At 35.7% G+C, this 9,163-nt stretch overlaps 1 pseudogene; it reads left to right on the top strand.

Moving 5' to 3' along the window:
- The first annotated feature begins 1,627 nt into the window (after nt 1-1,627).
- LOC107670165 (sorbin and SH3 domain-containing protein 2-like) overlaps nt 1,628-9,163 on the top strand; it is a 60,271-nt pseudogene continuing 52,735 nt past the window's right edge.

Raw genomic sequence — 9,163 nt, 5'->3', positions numbered from 1 at the left:
AACCCCCCCCCCCCCCGGTCACCCTCCATTCACGCTGTCCTCTCCCTTAAGGTGCCGCCAGGCCTAGCTTTACGTCTTTGTTAAGACTTTTCAGTAGCCAGAGGAGGAATGTCTAGAGTCCACTCAGACCTGATGGATTCACTTTCCATCCTTAAATGTTTTGTTACTGATGACATAAATAGATATGTGTGCTTGTCAAAGACATGGTTTCAAATGCATTTAATACTTCAACATGCTTCAAAGTTTTAACATGCGTTGTAAATTGAATTAACTTAATGTAGAAATATTCTAATATATTTTAAACATCTTTCTATAGTTTTAAGATCACTTTCTATAGACTACAGTGCAAAGTTTGCGATCAGTAAGAGTTTTTTTTTGTTTGTTTCTTTTGTAAAAACTTAATTATTTTATTCAGTTAGGATGCTTTACATTGATAAAAAGCAACAATAGACTTTTACATTGTAACATTTTTTTTTATTTCAAATGAATGCTTTTAAATTAAATCCTGAAAAAATATGTATCGTGGTTTCCACAAAAATATTGAGCAGCATGACTGTTTTCTACATTGATAATAACAAGGCATGCTCCTTAAGCATCAAATCAGCATATTAGAATATTTTTTGAAATATCATGTGACACTGAAGACTGGAGTATTGATGACAATTCAGCTGTGCATCACAGGAATAAATGATATTTTAAAATATATTAAAATAGAAAACAGTTATTTTAAATTGTAATAATATTTCATAATATTACTGTTTTTACTGTATTTTGATCAAATAAAAGCAACATAAGAGACTTCTCTCAAAATCATAAAAAAATCTTACCGACCCCAAACTAGTAGTGTAGTTTTAGAAGAAAATTGGAGAAAATATGATTCTGTATATTTTTATTATTATTATTATTATTATTACTCAGTGAATCATCATAATATTCTTTGAACATGAAATCGGCACATCACACACGAGGGCTCTTTAAAATACATTATCTAGAAATATAATAATATAGATAACATGTAAATGTTCAACAACAACAACAACAACAAAAACCTGCACACACCACTTTTCCCATGGTCTGCTAGCATAACTAACATAATTTGTCTATTATTATGATTAGATTGTGTGTTACTGCAACTACGGAATCCTGTTGAGAACATTTTATTCAACTGTAGTTTTTCCCTTTCCTTCTTCCTTTCTTACTTCAAGAACATCCCTTTCTTACTCCATATCTACTATGGTAAATCACTACTATACTTTTACCACCTAAACAACATTTCCCAGTTTATAACATTCTCTAACCTCAGTTAAACTAATACCCTACCAAACACTGTGTGAATCTCCTTGTCCAGGCTTTTGAAACAAAAATAAACTGCACCAGAAATAATCTTGTATGATAATAGAGCAGGTATTTATGCAAAAGCGTCTGAAGCAAAAGCTGGGTAAAATGGATTACTGCTGCCAGTAGCCACTGAGCAGCTCACCAACAGCACTAATAACCTGTCCCCATAATATTCAGTCATCCCCATCTGCTTTGATTTAATGCCTATTAGCCAGCCTCCTCCATAGTCTCTGATTGGTCCACTTATGTGCTAAATCCAGGCAGCTTATATTATTTGTAAAACGTGAGACACAAAGAACGCTTGTTCCTTTGCTGGAAGCCATGTGCGCGTGTGTGTTTACTTGGAGGATGTAAACCCATACGGTACCTTTCAGAGCAGGTTCATCATCACAGAGGGTCTCCATCCTGTGGGCGGTTAAACACAAAGAGGGGCAGTCTGGCATTTGAGAGGAAAGAAGAGATCACAAGCAGGAGATCTGAACTGGATAGCAGGCACTACAGAAGAGGACCTGGAGTCTGGATTGAAACAAGAACTGACTGACATACGTGTTTCGGATAACAGCTGGGGATGATATGATCTGTCATGTGGAGGACACAGAGGCCGATGAGCTTATCAGTGAGCTTGTGCTTCTGTCTGTGAAAGAACCAAGACACACATCCAACACCACTGCCAAGCGGAGCCAAAATGCCTTCATTTAAAGGTAATGTGTCTTTTTGCTTTACGCAACATTCTTTTCTATTTATACTGAATGGGAAAAAGACACAGGAATAAATGTTATTGTAATATTTGCCATTGTAACAGATTATATAGCACTGCTACTGCTTAAATTTTGAATCTATGTGCAAGCATGTACGTACATGAGTTTCTTTATTGACACAAAGTTGCGCTACTAAATGGGACAGATTCTTTATAACAGTACGACTTAGAGTTGCATTTATCCCATTACCCCTCTCAGCTTCAAGCTCTTTAAACAGCTTATGAGGCTTGTTGCCTTCTGGAAAGACATGCAACAACGTGGAACATTGATGTTTAATCTTTGCTGTTTAATCTTTTACTATACTTTTACCACCTAAACAACATTTCCCAGTTTATAACATTCTCTAACCTCAGTTAAACTAATACCCTACCAAACACTGTGTGAATCTCCTTGTCCAGGCTTTTGAAACAAAAATAAACTGCACCAGAAATAATCTTGCATGATAATAGAGCAGCATACTCTTAAGATAAGAGTGCATACTCTTAATACAGTACATGGATGTCATTACATAACATGTCCACTCTGGGCATAAGTTTACACTTTTTGATACATTATTTGAGTCTTTGGAACCAGTGAATGATATCTAAAACTCAATCTCATATCTTTGAGATATATTAAACTGACAATTGACAAGATTATAAACCGTAGTTAATACTTGCATTCAAATGCAAACGTCTTTGATGGTTGTTCTGACAGTCCTATAATAGGAGCTTTATGCACTATTTAGTTACACAGTAAGTTTCTCTGGTAACTAAGACACATCTTTGTGTTAAACGTCTAGAAGGGGATAAACATTTCTAGGCCTCTGGCACTCAGCTAAGACCATGCCACACATCTGGTGCCAGGACACTGCTGCTAACAAAGTCAACCGGAGGTTACTGTCATAGGGCAGCGTAATTTAGTCACTGTATCTCTTACTCTGATTCTATGTGATCAGAGATACTGCAAGTTATAATCAACCATGGGAATTTATTATTATTTTGCATTAGTTTTTTTTTTCCCTGTTTTCATTTTAATTGTATTTAAAGTTTTAGTAATTTTGTTGTGCATTTTGTCATTTTTTATTTTTTTTTTGGGTAACATTTTATTTTAAGGTGTCCTTTGTTACACATGTACTTACTATTATAATAACAATTAATTATGCATAATTGCATGCAAGTAACCCTAAGCCAAACCCTAATCCTAACCCTAACCATATAGTAAGTACATGTAGTTAATTAATATTACTCAGTACTTATATGTATAATTACACTGTAACAAGGACACCTTAAAATAAAGTGTAACCCTTTTTGTCCTTAGTTTTATTTTTATTTTAGTACGTCAAGTTATACTAATTGCTTTTCAGTTAGCCTACTCTATACAGCATTCCTCTCATAGAGCACAGACTAGTTAGTACACAGGTTTTATTTGGTTCACAACAGGACATAACTGATCAGACTGAGGAGCAATCCAATAACCTGATTATTCAGACCCGCTGTGCTGATTAAATCTTATATAACACCTACCTCAAAACGTGGTCCAAAAGTCTCAGACATCGAGAAATTCAGAGATTTTTCTTAACCCTGGAAATAAACAGAAAGTTACAAAATATTTAAATATCAAAGAAAGGTTATGATGTAAAATGAGTAAGAAATATGTAACATCCTGGTTCACTAATGTGACACTGATCATGTGAATCTTTGCACATACAGAAGTTTTTGCTTCCACTGAAGCTCAAGGTGCTCTTTGTACTATTTTCAGATTTTATGATTATGAGGTTGTACTACACAACAAACTGGTCAGGGGGAAAAAAACAAAAAAAAAAACAAGAAACTTTGAAATTCACTTTATGTTCAGTTTAACTTTTCACTTAAATTATTCTACAATTTGTAATGAAAAAATATACTGAATTGGGAGTGGAAAAAGCAAAACATGAGCATTTTACGAGTAGTCTCTGACTTTGACAGCGTCAAACCATATCAACCATTTTTTTAATCAGTTAATTCCCTTTATCCCTTTTTTCTCCTTGAACTATAAAGAAAGCTACAATTCAGTGGTATGTGCAGCAGCAACGTGTCAGTGAAACCCAAGAACGGCACGGTATTCGGTTACAGGAGATTTCACTGGTTTTAGTTTCCTGTGAACTCCAGGCCTTGGTGGGGTTTGTCGGTATTGTGTATAGGTGTGTAGGCAGGAATGACCTGCTTTTCCCAGCCTGTGGCTCCAGACTAGTCCTTCACCTCTCTAGAGTCATTGTGTAGGGCCAGATTCTAATTACAGCCCGAGTGGGTGTGTGAGCAGAGCAACAAAGGAAAAGCAACATGGAAGCCTCTGTAAGGTGGGTCCAGAGGATGCTCTGTCCGCAGGTAAAACTATCCTTTTGGGGCTCCCGTAGCAATCACAGAGCTCTGTGGAAGGGGGTCACTTCTTACACCCTGAACAGGGACGCTTTATTCACTATACCGTCTCAAAAACAATGGAAGGAGCTCTGCTAAATATGTCAGCTGATAAGCCGTTGTCAGTATCTTGTAAAAGAAGTTTTTACTTTAGTATTGGGGTCATGTTTGTGAGGGTTATCCTCATGAGGAAGATTCACAAAAGAATTACAAGATCGATTAGAAATTCCTAAAGCATCCTCTGGGAAGTTTCGCCGTCTCGCTGCCACAAAGTCTTGTTATTCCACACCTACAGGCTACTGTATTGAGTATTTATGTCAGTCAGATGGCACTGCTGTCGTTAAATAGATTTTTTTTAATCATCCACTGACAAGATGTACAATGCAGGCACATAATGGCATTTTTATAGGCGTGAGGTTATTAGATTCAGCTCAGGCCTAAAAATGAGGTGATAAAAATAGAATTTCCCCAGGGTCAACTTAGTCCTTCAGTGAGAGTGAAACCTCAAAGTATGATAAAAACGAATAGTCAGCAGGCTATTAACGCAAAATAAACCACTAAAGGGTGATCAGGACTCTGATGCAAAGCTGAGGGGTCTTGTATCATCCTGAAAGGGTTTATTTCGCAAAAATGACCTGCTGACTTACTGTAATAAATAAGTAAACTTTATTTGGTTATTCACCAAATAAATTAGCAATATGAAATATTAATTTGAGTAAAATTATTTTAGTATGTGCAAAGAGACTGCAGAGTGATAAAAGAGACAAAACAACATTTTTGTTGTGGAGCGACTACAGTTTTTTTTTAATTGGTCTACTACTACATATAAACTTCCAGTAGGGGGCAATATCAGTTCCCTCAAAATCCCAGTATGTATGTTTCTGGCCTAAGGGGGTAGAGGAAATAGATTGGATGTCCATTTATCTCTGCTCTCAGTTCCTCTCTCTAGCTATTAGTGGATCACATTAAAAAGGCTAATTCTGTCATAAATAAGCTCTGTGCATTAAAAAAATCAGTCCCGCAGCTACATATTTTGGGAATATTGTTGCTACTGTGCATTGTATACTACAATGCTCACACATTATGTTCAGTGAATAATATAATATAATATAATATAATATAATATAATATAATATAATATAATATAATAGTATAGCTTATAAACCCTAAAAAGAAATCAAACATTTCCATGTGAGAAAGATTAACATAAGTGGAATATTAGCAATCCTTAAAGAGCTGAATAAAGTCACTGAGTCGGTTCCTGTGCTTTGAAATGACTGTGAAATGGTACACACCGTGCATTGAGAGAGAAGGTAAAACTTCAGGATGGATTGTTAGCAAGCGGTATATTGAAAGATATCAGTGAGATTAATCATATACAGCTCTGTTATTATATGCTGAGGCTAATAGCACTTATACATTGGTATAGTCAACACTGTGCTATCTGAAATGAAGCATTACTGATTATCTTCCTCTCAGGTTTTCTATCAGACCCAGTCTGGTCTTTTGAAGGTGACAAAGTGCAAAGCATAGTGGTAGTTGACGGTTAAATTTAGATGTGTGAGCAAATGTCTGACAGGCTCAAGCAACTCTAGCAGGGACAAGGAAACTCCCAAAATGGTACTTGATGAAATATGTGGCATGTCTGCAGGGTGACCTGCTTAATGTGATCAGAGTAACAGAAGGGAATGGAGGTATCAGATTAATTCCTATTGATGTTTTGGTTCATTCACAACTGTTTGACCTATTTTACAAAAAAATTAACAATACCGAAGATGTGATTTAGACCAATTCATAACTGGAACTAGAGGCACAGTCCACCAAAAAAGAAAAGAAAAAAAGAAAATCATTTACTCTCCCTCATGTCATTCCAAACCTGTATAACAGAACAGAAGATATTTAGAAAAAAGTATGTGGCATATGTATTGCATATGTAGTCTAGCATAACCAAATGTTTTACTTTCTGTCCACATTGCAGATTATTCTGGGGTGCGTTTCCCGAAAGCAACTATGGTCGCAAGTTCCGTCGTTGCTAATAGAATTCAATGGAACTAACGACCATAATTAGCTAACGATGGTTTTGGGAAACGCACCCCTGGCCAATAGCCAGTGCTAGGTAATAACTAAGTACATATAATCTGTATTTCGAAATCAGATTCCAAAAATGAAGTACTCGTAATTAGATTATATTACATTTTAAAATGCTGATAATAAGATTATTGTTACTTTTTTATGGATTACATGACTACAGTACATCACACAATGGCGGTAAATTATTCATAATTTGCAGTTTTTTGTTGTTGTTGTTGTTGTTTTTTCACAAACCCCCGGTTTGGTAAATTCTGCTGAAATGTAATGTTTAATGCATTTCATAATATTGATAACAAAGAATGAAATATATTTTCTTTCTCTTTGTTATTTCTTTATTTTAAATCAATATGGTACACAATAATCACATTCATTCTATGTGTCAAAGGTCAATAGCAATCTAAAAGTAATCAAAAAGTAGTCAGACTACATTACCTAATGTGTAATCCAGATGTTACTAACTAAAACTATGTTACCCTTTTTCATATAGCAGCACATCTTCCCATGAGCAGTGATTTGGCAATACTCACAACAGCAAAAGATCCCAGACAAATCCATAGATGTGCACTAAAGGTGGAAGATTTAAGTGATGGTTTCGTTTGCTTTGCTTAAAAATAATGGTAATTTTCTTTCACAATAATCAAACCACTGTCATCAACAGAAAATGTAATACAATTACGAGAGGCATTGTCACTTTAATGAACGATCCATTGTCGTTTCCACAATGAGCTTCCTCTAAACATCATCACACAGAGTGGATACCTACAGGAAAACATTCCTCAGTAAATATCCACCACAAGGGAGGGGTTCTGCGCTATTCACTACCATCCCATGATAAAGCATGCTCTCTGTTGGCTGTTACTATGACTACCAGGATCTTCTCCAAACCAATGAGAGCCCTTCACTTCTGTCGACCCAAAACAAGTGCACTGAGAGGGGGGTCGTCTCATCCCTGATCCGCGTTTTCAATCTCTCGAGTCAAGAAAGCGCGTCTGAAATCTAAATATTGTGTCCGGGCAGCCATAGCGCTCGTTGAGAAGGATAATAATAACCGACTTGCCGTCGCGCTGTTGTTGCTGAGAAGCTGCGCGAGGGAAATGGCGCGAGAATGGATTCATGCTTTTGATGCAAACACACGTGTGTGCTTTCACTTAACGGAATAATAATTAATGAGGGGATTTAAACCTAGTTTGTTGAGTCTACCGGATCGCACAACATATGGGAGGTAAGTACTTAAGGAGCATTTTGCATTTATTTAATTTTACCCTTTGCATGAAACGTTTGCGTTAAAAAATGCATGTTATAGCATAAAATAGTTCGCTCTGAATTAATCAGCATATACTATATGGCATTTTGTATTTAACATCATGCGCTATAAAATTATTTCGTATTGAAAATGCACTATAAAATTGGATTAAACATTACACAGTATGAACTATTTTTTATTTATTTACCAATGTGCCGATTTAAAAAGCTTGTATTGCTGCACGTGAGTTGCATTCGGTTAGGTTCGACATGCTGTTGGATTCTCTCACACCTATGAAACTGTCAAGCTCGTGATGTACAGTATCACGTGAGAGCAGTTACATATGAGATGCAGGAGACTGTAAGGAAGTATCATAGAGCGACATAGAGACAGAACTACGTCAGCACAAAGTGCTTTGCACACAGATGTCTGTTGCGAGGTACCTGGTGTAAATGAAGTATTTCATGATTAAAGGAGCCAGGGCCTTGCGCGTACCTCCACTGGAGCTTTAAATGATCCCTCGGTCAATGGTTGCTGTGCAGCTGTCATTAATGTGTCACCGGCTCTGACGTGCTTGAGCAGTCGCAAGGTCAAAGAGGTCATTACAGATGTGCACTACGTCATAGACTAGGTGGGCTACATAATACTAGTCTTCTTTATTAAAAGAGCATATGATATCATTGTGCCATTTTTTTCATAGAATTAAAATTCGTATTCGTCATATCTGGAATTCACAAGTTCTACCATTTTCATCATTGTCTTTTTTTGGAAGACACCTATTTTATTATTATTTATGGCTATGAAAAGTTGGGTTAAGACCGAGTTGGTCTACTGCTACTGTGAAGGTCATGACAAAGGCATTAACACTTAATCATTGAAATATTTTAACATGATTGCCATGATTTATCCTTGCAAAAAAGAAGTACACTTTAGCATAATTTTGAAAGGAGTACTTAAAAAATAGACTTAAATGCAAACTGAATGTGATGTTTTTTTTTTGGTTCATGGTTATTTGCAATTAAATGAAATGTATTACAGTTTAAATTGATATTGAATTAGTTGAACTTAGTCAGCTAATGTAAAAAAAGTGTCAAAAAAGTACTTTTAAGTAGGACTTTAGTTACTTTTTATATGCAGATAAATAAATAAAAATAATTATATTGTCTGCTGAAATATGGTTAAAGTGTACTGAGGAATATACAATAAACATTTATGGTAAAAACATATATATTTACTTAAGGATGTTAAGAACATTAAATCAAACATTTCCAGGATATTAAGGCTATTACTTGGCATTTGTTAATCTCTAGCGATGGATTCTGATGCTTCTGTGTTTAAGTTTTTTTTTTTTTTTTTCT

This window comes from Sinocyclocheilus anshuiensis, unplaced genomic scaffold, assembly GCF_001515605.1.
Source record: "Sinocyclocheilus anshuiensis isolate Anshui unplaced genomic scaffold, SAMN03320099.WGS_v1.1 scaffold640, whole genome shotgun sequence".
Classification (NCBI taxonomy): Eukaryota; Metazoa; Chordata; class Actinopteri; order Cypriniformes; family Cyprinidae; genus Sinocyclocheilus; species Sinocyclocheilus anshuiensis.
This window is presented reverse-complemented; position numbering and strand designations above follow the sequence as displayed.